At 37.9% G+C, this 12,551-nt stretch overlaps 1 non-coding gene across 1 annotated transcript; it reads left to right on the top strand.

Annotated features, from left to right (window-relative positions):
* Positions 1-11,374: 11,374 nt before the first annotated feature.
* Positions 11,375-11,482, top strand: LOC112804897 (small nucleolar RNA R71). The gene has a single exon (XR_003203514.1). It is a non-coding gene; the product is annotated as a small nucleolar RNA R71 (small nucleolar RNA).
* Positions 11,483-12,551: the final 1,069 nt, after the last annotated feature.

Genomic DNA, 12,551 nt, shown 5'->3' with positions numbered 1-12,551 from the left:
GCCTTGAATAACTCACTCCTTTCTTCAAGTTGGCAACGCCAACTTCTCTTCCAAAGATGCCTGGCGTTGCCTCCAACAACGCACCACATTCCTCAAGTTGGCAACGCCAACTTTGCTTCCTGGTTGCCTGGCGTTGTCCATAAAAACGCACCACATTCCTCAAGTTGGCAACGCCAACTTTGCTTCCAAGGCTGCCTGGCGTTGTCCTCAACAACGCGCCACATTCCTCAAGTTGGCAACGCCAACTTTGCTTCTTGGTTGCCTGGCGTTGTCCATAAAAACGCACCCTATTCCCAAGTTGGCAACGCCAACTTCTTCTTGCCCAGCTTGCATCATTCTTGCTTCCATGCTTCCTTGTTTCATCACCTATCATCAACAAAGGAAATAGCTTCAAAGTCTTACCAATTCATACAATAAATTTCATGAGATTCATTCATACTCATTCATGTATGTATTCTTTAAATTATTTGCATGAATTTGGCTAGAATCAACATGTTCCTTGGTGTTCTCATGCATGAAGATAAAACTCATAAAAAGACTTGTTTATTTAGAGAAAATGAGTGAGATTAAGCTAAAACCAACTAAACTAACTAGCTAATATAACAAATATGCAATTGCATCAGCTGGTCAACACCACCTTCATTCCTGGGGAGAAACCTTCAGTGGGGATCTTTTTGTTTCTCCATCATCTAGGTACTTTCTTCTTTTTGGGAACCTCCTCCTAGGTAGATGATGCATTCCCAACACCAAACTTAGGTTTGATGTCAGGAGGAATTTTATTGATTATTTCCAAGGGAGGTTTGAGCTGCAGATTCTGCTGTGTATCATCAGGGGATTTTTGAAGGGTTGGATCAATAAGCTCAGTCTGCATGCACCTCTCTTCTTCACCTGCTGAATGTACATCTTTGAAAACATGGAAGACTAGTTGCTCTTCATGCACTCTAAGCACTAATTCGCCCACTTTTACATCAATCAAAGCTCTTCCAGTGGCTAGGAATGGTCTTCCTAGAATTATAAAGGCATTCTCATCCTCCCCCATGTCAAGAATCACAAAGTCTGCTGGGAGGAAGAACTTACCCACTTTGACTAAGATATTCTCCACTAATCCGTATGCAGGCTTCATAGATTTGTCTGCCATCTGTAATGCTATCTTTGTGGGTTGTGCCTCTTGGATTTGCAGCTTCTTGATCACAGATAAGGGCATTAGATTTATGCTTGCCCCCAGATCACATAGGGCTTTCTCAAAGGTTGTGCTCCCAATGGTGCATGGAATTTGAAAGCTCCTTGGATCTGACATCTTCCTTGGCAAGTTATTCTAAATTATAGCACTACATTCTTTAGTCAGGACTACTATCTCATCTCCCTTTAAACGCTTCTTCTTTGACAATAGCTCCTTCATGAACGTGACATAAATAGGCATTTGTTCCAAAACCTCAGCAAAAGGAATATTGATTTGCAACTTTCTGAAGACTTCCAAGAACTTTGAAAACTGCTTGTCCTTGGTATCCTTTTGAAGTTTCTGAGGATATGGCATCTTAGGCTTGTACTTAGGAGCCTTTGGCAATGTAGGATGAGTGTCAAGAGAGTATGGGAATGGGTTGTCCGCACGCTTTGGAGGGGCGTGCTCCTCTTCTTCCTTCTTCTCCTCTGGAGCTTCTTTTTCAACTGATTCTTCATTTACCTTGGCCTTAGAGCCAACTACTTTACCACTTCTCAGTTGAATGACCTTGCAATATTTTTCAACTGGCTCCTCAGCAACTTGTGCTTCCATACTTGCCACTTGTCCACTTATCAAGGTGATAGCCTTGCATTCCTCTCTTGGATTCACCACTGTATTACCAGGAAGGCTATTAGTGGTCTTTTGATCAATTTCATTAACTTTTGTGGCTAATTAACCCATCTGAATCTCTAAGTTCTTGATTGATGCTCTGGTTTCCTGTCTAAAGCTTATCAACATTGCTTCCAAATCATTATTCTGTTGGGGCTGAGAAGTTGCTTGCTGAGATGACTGAAACTGGTGGTTATTAAAATTATTCTGTTAAAAACCACCCTGAGAATTATGATTAAAATTATGTGGCCTCTGAGGTTGCTCTCTCCACCCAAAATTTGGGTGATTTCTCCACCCCTGATTGTAGGTCTTAGAATAGGTATCATTGTTGGGATTTCTAGGAGCACTCCCCATTTAATTGACCTGTTCAGGAGAAAATTGAGCATAATCATAATTATTATTTTGCACAAAAATGACCTGTCATGTCATAAGAGGCTTCTTGAGGTGGATTTTGGGTGTTGATAGCTGAGACTTGTATGCCACCCATTTGTTGAGTAAGTAGACTTATTTGCTGAGACATAAGCTTGTTCTGAGCAAGAATAGCATTAAGAGCTTCTACTTCCATGACACCCTTCTTCTGAGGAGCCTTAAAGTTCACAAGATTCCTGTTAGATGAGTATAAATATTAGTTGCTAGCAACTAATTCAATAAGCTTAATAGTCTCCTCTGGTGTCTTCTTCTTGTGCAATGAACCTCCTGCAGAATTATCTAAACGCATCTTGGACATTTCACCCAAACCTTCATAAAAGATATCTAGTTGGGTCCACTTGGAGAACATGTCCGGAGGGCATTGCCTAGTCAGTAGCTTGTATCTCTCCCAAGCTTCATAAAGAGTTTCACCTTCCTTCTGCCTGAAGGTCTGAACCTCCACCCTAAGCTTAGTCAGCTTCTTTGGTGGGAAAAATTTAGTAAGAAACGCAGTTACAACCTTGTCCCAAGTATCCAAACTCTCCTTGGGTCGGGAATCTAGCCATAGCTTTGCTCCATCCCTCAGGGCAAACGGGAAGAGCATGAGTTTGTACACCTCTGGGTTCACTCCAGTTGTCTTCACAATATCACAAATCTGCAGAAAACTAGAGATAAATTGATTTGGGTCTTCGTGGGAAGACCATGATACTAGCAGTTTTGTTGCACCAGGGTGACCAGTTGAGGCTTCAACTCAAAGTTGTTCACAGCTATAAGAGGCACCACGATGCTTTTTCCATAAAGATCTACAGTAGGAGCAGAGTAAGAGCCAAGCACTCTCCTTTGTTTCTCATTTCCATTTGGATTAGCCACATTGGCATTATCAGCATCATTAGGATCCATAGCGGATTCCACAACCTTGTAAAGTCTTGCCTGTTGTAAACGTCACCTAAAAGTCCTTTCAGATTTAGGATCAAAGTCTAAGAGATGTTCTTTGTCTCTGTTCCTGCGCATAAACAAACAGAAAATAAGAAAAGATGGGAATCTCTATGTCAGAGTGTAGAGAATTTCCAGTGAGGTAACTTGTAAAGAGATAAAAATATATTTTTTTTTCGAAAATTTAAAACAAAATTTAAATAAAAATTAAAACTAAAATGCCTAATCTAAGAAATCAAACAACTAATAATTGTTAATCACAGTCAATCCCCGGCAGCGGCGCCAAAAACTTGGTGTGGTAATTTACAACCCACAAACTAACCGGCAAGTGCACTGGGTCGTACCAAGTAATACCTCAGGTGAGTGAGGGTCGATCCCACGAGGATTGATGGATCAAGCAACAATAATTGAGTGATAGACTTAGTCAGGCAAATAGAAAGTAATGTTTGGGCAATATAAAAGACATTAAACAATATAAAGAATATTGAAGGAAGGCAAGTAAATAAATTGGGAAGCAAATATGGAGAAAACAATTAAGGTTTTAGAGTTATCTATTCTTCCGGATTAACTTTTCTTACTATCTATTTTAATCATCTAGGATTTAATTTATGCCAAACTATATGTGACTAGACCCTAATTCTGTAGACCTTTCTAGTCTCCTCTAAAATTCATTATCTGCCAATTCCTTGGTCAATTAATTCCAATTAGAAGCTGCATGATCAAATTCCAGTTTATATGCCACAAAAACTCTAATTACCCAAAAATAAAAGGATTATATGTCACGTATCCTGTTAAATCCAGATAATTAAAATTTAGGAGAATATTTTTTCAAGCTGTTGTTCAAGTAAAGAGCTTTTCCGAGTTTTACAAGAACTCAAATAGAAAGAGGGTCATACTTTCGTTCTACCCAAATTCATAATTTAAAGAGCAAAAACAATTCTAAAATTATAAATCCATACATGAATTAAAATAGAAAAAGTAATAAAATCAATCCATACAAATAGACAAAGCTCCTAACCTTAGCAATGGAGGATTAGTTGCTAATGGTTTAGAGAAGAAAATAAGGATTCTGATAAAATGTATTTTGGTAGTCTGGAATGGGGGATTCTCCAGTTAACTAATGGAATCCTCCTTTTTATAACTAATCCTAATTAATTTAAAAATCTAAAATTAAAATAATATTTTTTCCTATTTTAAAACTCAAATTTAAATTTAAATCAGAATTAATTATAGCAATCAGCAAGTTTTCAATTTATGGATGGGGACCACTTGATTCCTTCACTCTGCAGCCTCTGATCTGTACTTGCTGGGCTGAAAATTGGGTCAAAAGCAGCCTAGAAATCGCCCCCATCATTTTTTGGATTTTTTGCACGTGGCGCATGTCACGCGTACGCGTCGATGGTCTTCTTCGCGTGTCACGCCTATGCGTCAAGTACGCGCACGTGTCACTAAGCAAATCTTCAAATCACGCGTACGCGTCAGGCACGCGCACGCATTACCATGGAAAGCTCTAAGTCTCGCGTACGTGTCAATCACGCGTACGCGTCGCTCCTCGCTGCCATCTTCTTTAATTCTTGTGCTCCAAAAACTCCATCAAATCCAGCCGAATTCTACGTAAAATAAACAAAATTGCACAATACTCAAAGTAGCATCCATATTGGCTAAAAGATAATTAATTCTTTATTAAACTCAATAAATTAGATGTAAATTCACTAGGAAAAGATAGGAAAGATGCTCACACATCACTCACCGAGGTGCATCCTGTCCTACATCTGAAAACAACAACATATATATGGTATGAAAACCAGAGGTTCTCAGTATGGTAATAATACCCACATACATAATATATAAGATCCCCAGAAAGCCAGAGGCAACCCTAGAACTTCGACACTCAGATTTAAAGTTTAAAGATTTAAAACAAAAAACCAAAGCAGATTAAGTTATCTAAGACTCTTAAATTTAACTCAATTCTACTTTCTAACTTAACCCTTGATTTTCCTACCTTTCTCTAATCCTCCGAAACTCTGGTGCACAAACAAGCAATACAGACAAAGCAAACACAAGTAGGATACAGATATCGCAGGTAGCAAATATAGCAGGTAAGCATAATAATCACAAAGGCAAGCCTAATTAATGCACAATGAAATAAAACACACATATGCATATGATGTATGGTTACACTATGGATAATGAGTCTCATTTGTCAGTTATATAGCCAACCCGACATGTCCGGTGGCTAACCCTGGACAGAACACCAAACACGGAGCATGTGAGACAATGCCGCAACCCTTCCATCTTACCCGTGTACCCGGAGCAGGGGATAACTGATAAATCATTATTTTATGATTTATCTTGTGTTTAATTATGTGGTTTTATCAAGTCTTCACCCACTTATTCATATGATTTGAATGTATTTATAATTCCTTCCTAAATTTGTGCTATGTTTGAAAACTTGCTTCTTAGAGATCTTTTAATTATGTATTTTAATTCTCATCTTACCACTGCATCTTACCCGGGATTCTTGCCTCTTACCCCGAGCAGGCGGATAACACCGCTGCATCTTACCCGGAGGCATATTACAATCAAATTCAAACTCATTTTCATTATCATTCCAATTCATTCATAATCATTCAATCATTAATTCATCTCCCACACATTTCTCAACATTTCTGCACTTCCTTAACATATACCCGGAGCGAGAGGTCAGTGCCACCGCCTCTTACCCGGTCACATCTATCTCATTGTCATTCAATTCATTCAACAACTATCATCATCACACTTCCCATTTCGTTCATCAATAATCCACACTCAAAACATAATATCTTCTTAGAGAAATTAAACTCGAAACATAAACCTTTTCTTAATAAATTGAATTCGAAATACTATAATTCTTTTCTTAACTAAATAAAACTTAAAACATAGTACTTTTCTTAATAAATAAAGTTCCAAAACATAATGCGTTTCTTTTCTTTCTAAATCGAAGTCAAATAATATAATTCTTTTATCCATACTTGTCTAAATAATACTTTAAACCAAATTTCCAATTTTTATAAAAATTTCGATAGTATCTCCTTTAAAATTCGGACTTTGCCATTCTTCTCGGGTCCTAACCAAACCACCTTTCAAACCCTTTTTAAATCACTTCTAATAAGCCAAATCAATTCTAATATCAAAATCATTTGCAACTCTCAATTCATTAATTATTTAACATACACACACACACACACACACACACACACACACACACACACACAGATATATATATATATATATATATATATATATATATATATATATATCTTTCATCATCAATACTCATATGCATTCATCAGTAATCATTCATCAACTCCCATCAACAATATTAATTAACACAATTCCTATAACCAACTCAAAAAAATCATCATTCATCAACTCATTCACAATATAATTCTGCATTTCCATCACGGTTACTAGCTTTAACATATTCCCACATTTTCAACCTATCCTATGGACATCTATCCTATGTTTTCACAAAACATTATATATTATCTATGAGAAACCAAAACCATACTTTGGCCGATTCCTTCTTAAGCCCGAAACACCTCAATTATCCACCGTTCCTCAAGCTCCAAAGCTCCAACTCTTCACTAATTGAATTTTCTGCTCCCAGGATTCAATTCCAAGCTTCCAATATCCACAAATTTAACTCTAATTCAACAAGATACACGATCTAATTCATACAATATCACAATAATCCACATTGAGATCACTAAATCACCAATTCATAGGGTTAAAGTTTCCTTACCATTACCCACGAGTCAAATGGACAAAGTTCTACACTATCCATGAGCTAATTCGACCCTAGAACATCAAAACCACATAATCTCTCAAAGTCAAAACCATAAATTTCGAAATTAGGGAAGAGTCATTAAGAGAGAAATCATTAGATTCTTACCAAATTGTTCGATGGATTTTGTAGAGAATTCTGAGATGAATGCGTGACCGCTGACGGCTCATCAATCGGAGCTCTATATTGAAAGTTAAGGACGATTGAAATTGAAAGTAGAAGGGTTAGGGTTCAATGCTGATTGCTCCCTCCATCAACGTGTTTCAGGCCATTTGGGGAAGAAGAGTGCAAGTACTGGTTTTTATATAATGGGCCTTGGTTCCAGTTTGGGCCCGGTTTAACCGGTTCGGTCTAATTTTGGGTCAAAAGCTTTAAAATTAGTGTCAAAATTCATATTTTAATTATTTCTAACAGCATCAACAGTCCTTTGTCAGCCTATGGATCAGATTTTTGCTCAGGTCCCTCAATTTCAGCAAGAAAATACCTGAAATCACAGAAAAACATAGAAACTCATAGTAAAGTCTAGAAATATAAATTTTGCATAAAAACTAATAAAAAATCCCAAAAAGTAGCTAGATCCTACTAAAAATACCTAAAAACAATGCCAAAAAGCGTATAAATTACAACACCAAACTTAAATTGTTGCTTGTCCCCAAGAAACTGAAAAAAAAATTAGGATAAAAAGAAGAGAATATACAATGAATCCCACAGTATCAATGAAACTTAGTCCTAATTAGATGAGCGGGGCTTGTAGCCTTTTGCTTCTGAACAGTATTGGCATCTTACTTTATCCTTTGAAATTCAGAATGATTGGCATCTATAAGAACTCAGAATTTCAGATAGTGTTATTGATTCTCCTAGTTCAGTACGTTGATTCTTGAACACAGCTACTTCATGAGTCTTGGCCGTGGCCCTAAGCACTTTGTTTTCCAGTATTACCACCGGATACATAAATGCCACAGACACATAACTGGGTGAACCTTTTCAGATTGTGACTCAGCTTTGCTAAAGTCCCCAGTTAGAGGTGTCCAGAGTTCTTAAGCACACTCTTTTGCTTTGGATCATGACTTTAACCACTCAGTCTCAAGCTTTTCGCTTGGACCTGCATGCCACAAGTACATGGTTAGAGACAACTTGGTTTAGCCGCTTAGGCCTGGATATTATTTCCTTGGCCCTCCTATCCATTAATGCTCAAAGCCTTGGATCCTTTTTACCCTTGCCTTTTGGTTCAAAGGGCTATTGGCTTTTTCTGCTTGCCTTTTCTTTTTTTCTCTCTTTTTTTTCGCCATTTTTTTTCACTGCTTTTTCTTGCTTCAAGAACTAATTTCATGATTTTTCAGATTATCAATAACATTTCTCTTTGTTCATCATTCTTTCAAGAGCCAACAACTTTAAAATGCATAAACAAGAAGATAAAAAACATGCACTATTCAAACATTCATTCAAAGAACAAAAAGTATTGCCACCACATCAAACTAATTAAACTAGTTTCAGGATAAAATTTGAAATCCATGTACTTCTTGTTCTTTTGTAATTAAGCACATTTTTTATTTAATAGAGGTGAATGATTCATTTATTCATTGCTTTAAGGCATAGACACTAGACACTAATGATCATGTAATGAAGCCACAAACATAGATAGAACATACAGCATAAAAATTGAAAAAAAATAGACATGGAGATTAAGGAATGAGTCCACCTTAGTGAGGGTGGCGTCTTCCTCCTCTTGAAGAACCAATGGTGCTCTTGAGCTCCTCTATGTCTCTTCCTTGTCTTTGTTGCTCCATCCCTAGTGATTTTGGTGCTCCTAATAGTTGTGTGGAGGAAAATGTATCCCTTGAGGCATCTCAGGGATTTCTTGATGAGGAATTTCCTTATGCTCTTGTTGAGGTCCATGAGTGGGCTCTCTTGATGTGCAATCAAATGCTCTACTACTGAGCTATGGACCCTTGAGATGAATCTCTCCATCTCTCATGACTCGGAGGTGGAAGCAATTGCCTTCCCTTTCCTCTTTCTTGAGGTTTCTCTGGCCTTAGGTGCCATAAATGGTTATGGAAAAACAAAAAGCATTGCTTTTACCACACCAAACTTAAAATATTTACTCATCCTCGAGCAAAAGAAGAAGGAAAGATGTAGAAGAAGAGGAAAATGGAGGAGATGGATGGTGTATAGTGTTCGGCCAAGCGGTGAAGAAAGTGTTTGTGATGTGTGAAAATGAAGCTGTGAAGGGGGGTGAGAGTGAGTTGAGGTTGGTGGGGATCCTGTGGGGTCTACAGATCTTGAGGGGCCAAGGATTTCTCATCCCTACTCTAATTTGGCGTTCAAAATGCCTTAGAGTGCAATCCTGGCATTTAAATGCCAGTCTGCTACCCTGTTCTGGCGTTTAAACGCCAGCTTTCCTTCTTGTTCTGGCATCTAAACGCCAGGTTGTTGCCCTGTTTTGGCATTTACACGCCAGCTTTCTGCTCTGTTTTGGCATTTACACGCCAGTCTGGTGCCCTGTTCTGGCCTTTAAACGCCCATTTTGCTACCCCTAAATCCTCCAGGGTGTGCTATTTTTTACTTCTGCTTTATTTTTATGAGTGTCTTTGTGACTTCACATGATCATCAACCTAAAAGAAAACATAAAATAACATAGATAAAATTAAGATAAAATTGGGTTGCCTCCCAACAAGCGCTTCTTTAATGTCAATAGCTTGACAATGAGCTCTCATGGAGCCTCACAGATGATCAGAGTATGGTTGAAATCTCTCAACACCAAACTTAGAGTTTGGTTATGGCCTCCCAACACCAAACTTAGAGTTTGAATGTGAGGGCTCTGTTTGACTCTGTATTGAGAGAAGCTCTTCATGCTTACTCCCCATGGCTACAGATGGAGAACCTTGAGTCTTTACTACAAGACATTCTTCATTCACATGAAGGATTAACTCTCCTCTATCAACATCAATTACAGCTCTTGTAGTGGCTAGGAAGGGTCTTCCAAGGATGATGGACTCATCCTCATCCCTCCCAGTGTCTAGGATTATGAAATCAGCAGGGAATTAAAGGCTTCCAACCTTCACTAGCACGTCCTCTACTAGTCCAAAAGCTTTTTTCATGGATTTAGCTGCCATCTCCAATGGGAATTCGGTGGCCTGTACCTCATAGATTCCCAGTTTCTCCATCACAGAGAGTGGCATCATGTTTATCCCTGACCCCAGGTCACACAGAGCTTTCTCAAAGGTCATGGTGCCTATGGTACAGGGTATTAAGAATTTACCATGATCCTGTTTCTTTTGAGGTAAATTTTGCTGAACCAATGTATTCAGTTTATTGGTGAGCAAGGGAGGTTTACCTTCCCAAGTCTCATTACCAAATAATTTGGCATTCAGCTTAATGATTTCTCCTAAATATTGGCCAACTTGCTCTTCAACAATGTCTTCATCTTCTTCAGGAGATGAATAGTCATCAGAGCTCATGAATGGTAAAAGGAGATCCAATGGAATCTCTATGGTCTCTGTATGAGCCTCAGATCCCTTTGGTTTCTTATCGGGGTATTCCTTACTGACCACTGGACGTTCCCTGAGGTCTTTCTCATTGGGATTTACGTCCTCTTCCTCCTTCTCAGGTTCGGCCATTTTGATTACGTCAATGGCCTTGCACTCTCCTTTGGGATTCTCTTCTGTATTGCTTGGGAGAGTGCTAGGAGGAGTTTCAGTAACCCTTTTACTCAGCTGGCCCACTTGTGCCTCCAAATTTCTAATGGAGGATCTTGTTTCAGTCATGAAACTAAGAATGGCCTTAGATAGATCAGAGACTATGTTTGCTAAGCTAGAAGGATTCTGCTCAGAATGCTCTGTCTGTTGCTGAGATGATGATGGGAAAGGTTTGCTATTGCTAAACCTGTTTCTTCCACCATTGTTATTATTGAAGCCTTGCTTCTATTGATCCTTCCATGAAAAATTTGGATGATTTTTCCATGAAGGATTATAGGTGTTGCCAAAGGCTTTACCCATGTAATTCACCTCTACCATTGCAGGGTTCTCAGGATCATAAGCTTCTTCTTCAGAAGATGGTTCTTTAGTACTGTTGGATGCATTTTGTAATCCATTCAGACTCTGAGAGATCATAATGACTTGTTGGGTCAATATTTTATTCAGAGCCAATATGGCATTCAGAGCATCAATTTTAAGAACTCCTCTCTTTTGAGGTGTCCCATTACTCACAAGATTCCTCTCAGAGGTATACATGAACTGGTTATTTGCAACCATTTTAATAAGTTCCTGAGCTTCTACAGGCATTTTGTTTAGGTGAATGGATCCACCTGCAGAGTGGTCCAGTGACATCTTGGAAAATTCAGACAAACCATCATAGAATATATCTAATGTGGTCCATTCTAAAAGCATGTCAGAAGGACACTTTTTCGTCAATTGCTTGTACCTTTCCCAAGCTTCATAGAGGGATTCACCTTCTTTCTGTCTGAAGGTTTGAACATCCACTCTAAGCTTTCTCAGCTTTTGAGGAGGAAAGAACTTGGCTAAGAAAGCCGTGACCAGCTTATCCCAAGAGTCCAGGCTATCTCTAGGTTGTGAGTCCAACCATGTTCTAGCTCTGTCTCTTACAGCAAAAGGAAAAAGCATAAGCTTGTAGACTTCAGGATCAACTCCATTGGTCTTAACAATATCACACATCTGTAAGAACTCAGTTAAAAATTGTTAAGGGTCTTCTGATGGAAGTCTATGAAACTTGCAGTTCTATTGCAGTAGAGAAACTAATTGAGGCTTTAGCTCAAAATTGTTTGCTCCTATGGCAGGAATTGAGATGCTTCTTCCATAAAAGTTGGAAGTTGGTGTAGTAAAATCACCTCTTCCTTGCATTATTGTTTGGTTCGGCCATAATTGTTTCTTTTGCTGCTTCCTTTTTGAAAATTTCAGTGAGGTCCTCTTTAGAGCTTTGTGCTTTAGCTGCTCTTAGCTTCCTCTTCAGAGTCCTTTCAGGTTCAGGATCAGCTTCAACAAGTATGCCTTTATCTTTGTTTCTACTCATATGAAAGAGAAAAAAACAAAGAAAATATAGAATTCTCTATGTCACAGTATAGAGATTTCTTGAGGTGTCAGAGGGAAATAAGAATAGAAGAAGGAGGTAGCTAAAGTTTCGAACACACAAAGAGAGATGGAGTTCGAATTGACAATGGAGGAGAAATGTTAGTGTTTCAATAGAAAAAGGATAAGTGAGGGGGGAAATTTTCGAAAATAAAAAGAATAAGATTTAAAATAAATTTTTGAAAAAATGGTTGTGGTTTTGAAAAAGATAAGAAATAGTAAAACAAACCAAAAGTCAATTAGTTAGTTGAAAAAGATTTGAAAATCAATTTTGAAAAGATAAGAAGTTAGAAAAGATTTTGAAATTGATTTTGAAAAAGATATGTTTGAAAAGATATGATTGAAATTTATTTTGAAAAAGATTTGAAAAGGAAATTAAAAAGATTTGATTTTTGAAAAAGATATGTTTGAAAAGATATGATTGAAAATACTTGATTTGAAAAAGATTTGATTTTGAAAAAATTATGAAGATTTA

The sequence above is a fragment of the Arachis hypogaea genome, chromosome 5 (genome assembly GCF_003086295.3).
Source record: "Arachis hypogaea cultivar Tifrunner chromosome 5, arahy.Tifrunner.gnm2.J5K5, whole genome shotgun sequence".
Classification (NCBI taxonomy): domain Eukaryota; kingdom Viridiplantae; phylum Streptophyta; class Magnoliopsida; order Fabales; family Fabaceae; genus Arachis; species Arachis hypogaea.
Note: the sequence above shows the minus strand (reverse complement) of the source record. Positions and strands in the feature narration are given on the sequence as shown.